The sequence below is a fragment of the Sesamum indicum genome, linkage group LG15 (assembly GCF_000512975.1).
Source record: "Sesamum indicum cultivar Zhongzhi No. 13 linkage group LG15, S_indicum_v1.0, whole genome shotgun sequence".
NCBI classification, from domain to species: domain Eukaryota; kingdom Viridiplantae; phylum Streptophyta; class Magnoliopsida; order Lamiales; family Pedaliaceae; genus Sesamum; species Sesamum indicum.
This window is the reverse complement of record NC_026159.1, coordinates 2,916,057-2,918,282: the sequence shown is the minus strand read 5'-3', so window position 1 is coordinate 2,918,282 and position 2,226 is coordinate 2,916,057.

The following is a 2,226-nucleotide window of genomic DNA, read 5'->3' as shown; positions in this document are numbered from 1 at the left end:
GCGTTGGTGGATGCGGCGGCGGAGGTGACATGGGGTTGGTGGTGTCGGAGTCGGCGGCCGACCCCTGCGGCGGGGAAGGCGGACAGCTCAATGGCTCGGGCTCGGCGGTGTGTGTTCAGAAATGAAGTTGCTTGAGTTGATGGACGGCCTTTGGGAGTAATATTAGTGGGATTTTTTTCGTATGTGATTGGTGGGTCCTGCACGCTAAAGCATTGTGTGGGTCCCATCCGATGATGACCTGTTATTTGTTTTTTTCCAACTATTTTATTGTTTTATTTATTATTCGTGGCTCTTTGAAAAACCTTTTTGTCCATTTTCTTAAATTAAATAGTAATATGGTCGGTATATTTATTGGTTATTTAATTAAACTTAAATTTGAACATTAAGCATGATTTTTGTGACTCTTCTCTGTTATTTTAACTCTATAATAATAATAATAATTACATTTACATGCTATGTTCTATTTACATAAATTATTTTTATTATTTACATAATTACAGAAATCTCTTGTGAAAGAAAAAAAAAATTTGTGCAATGATCTTAATGTTTTTAGAGGATGTATACGTAATTTTTATCAAAAAGAAAGTATTTTTTGTGTGAATAAACCATAGATTAGGAGATATAAATATAAGGGCTAATTACACTCTCTTCTTACGAGGTCTGGTGTAATTACATATGAATTTCCTGTGGTTTTAGAAATTACACATAGCAGCTACGAGGTTTGTTTTCGTCTAACAAATAAGTCTTTTCGTTAGTCAAAATTAACTAAAATTGTTGATATTAATAAATTCAGTAAATTTTGACCAACGAAGGGACTTATTTGTTAGACGGAAGTAAATTTCAAGGGTGGTAGATATAATTTCCCAAATTATAGGGAGTATATATACATGTAATTATACCAAAACATAGGGAAGGAGAGTATACGTAACTATATATCCCTAAATATAAATATTCTATTTTTATTATAATAATGATCTTATATTGTGAATCTTGACCATCAATTTAGAGATGAAAAGGAGGAAGAATTTAAGTTTCCTAAGATACTAATAAATATAGCAGACTTAGAATGATGAAGAAGATAAAAATTAAATGCGGAGGTCCTAAAATTCAACATCTTTTTATTTGGAGGAATCTTCCATATATAACTTAGAATTGATGTAATTAAATAGGGATAATGTTGAAATATCTTGCAAGGTAATTAAGTGGGACGGATTCTTGAAGTTTAAGGGACAACTTCAACTTGCAGACATGAAAATGTCTACTTAATTCTCGCAAATCATACAGGGAGCTTTCCAATGCTATGCATGCATACGTAGGTTGCCATGCGCGACTGCCGTCTAGCTTGTCACCTGTCTTGGGCATGCGTGACAAGTCTATCCATGCACGCCCCTCCTCGTCACGCAACATGATCAGCATCGCCCCATGTCTAAGGGCTGATACACACTCTCCGGTATCCAAAACTGTTTACAGAATCACTCAATACTATTTCAACAAATATGGATCATGGGTTCAATTCTTAACTGTCGGTGATATATAGTTTATATCTCAACTTTTTCTTATTAATATTGATATATACTATATAAATGACATAATTATTAGTAATTAATGCATTTAAATTGGAGTAGGTATACATATTCAATCATTCAAAAAAAATTAAAAAAAAAACCCGAGAACTTCACATTAATATATAAAGTTAATAACACGTGTTTTAGTACACTTACACGCCTTTTAAAAAATCACAATTCATAGTTGACTACTTTTTGTTAAGATTTGTATGAAAAATGCTGATATTAGTAAAAAAAAAATTATATAAAATTTTTAAATTTTACCCTTCATTTAATATTTTTATTTAATAATCTTATAAGTATGAAAGAAAAAAATGTAATAATATTAATCTCACTCTATTTTTTTATATTATATTTATCATTTTATAAGTATAAAAATATACATAGGAATATTAAATAAGAGGCTAAATTAAAATTTTTATGTAATTTTTTTTTATGTTAGCGTTTTTCGTCGGAGGAGGGTTAGGTGTAAATCGAGAATTTTTGAAGGAATGTATTTTGAAGAAAAATATAATTTAATATTTTTAAAGAGAGCTTAAGTATAATTAACTCTTAATATTTTATACATCTAAATATAAGAGAAAAAGGAAAAATTTCAAACTATTCTTTACATCTCAAAGGCGTAGCGACTGACGATAATACCCTCGTATCCTATCTTCTA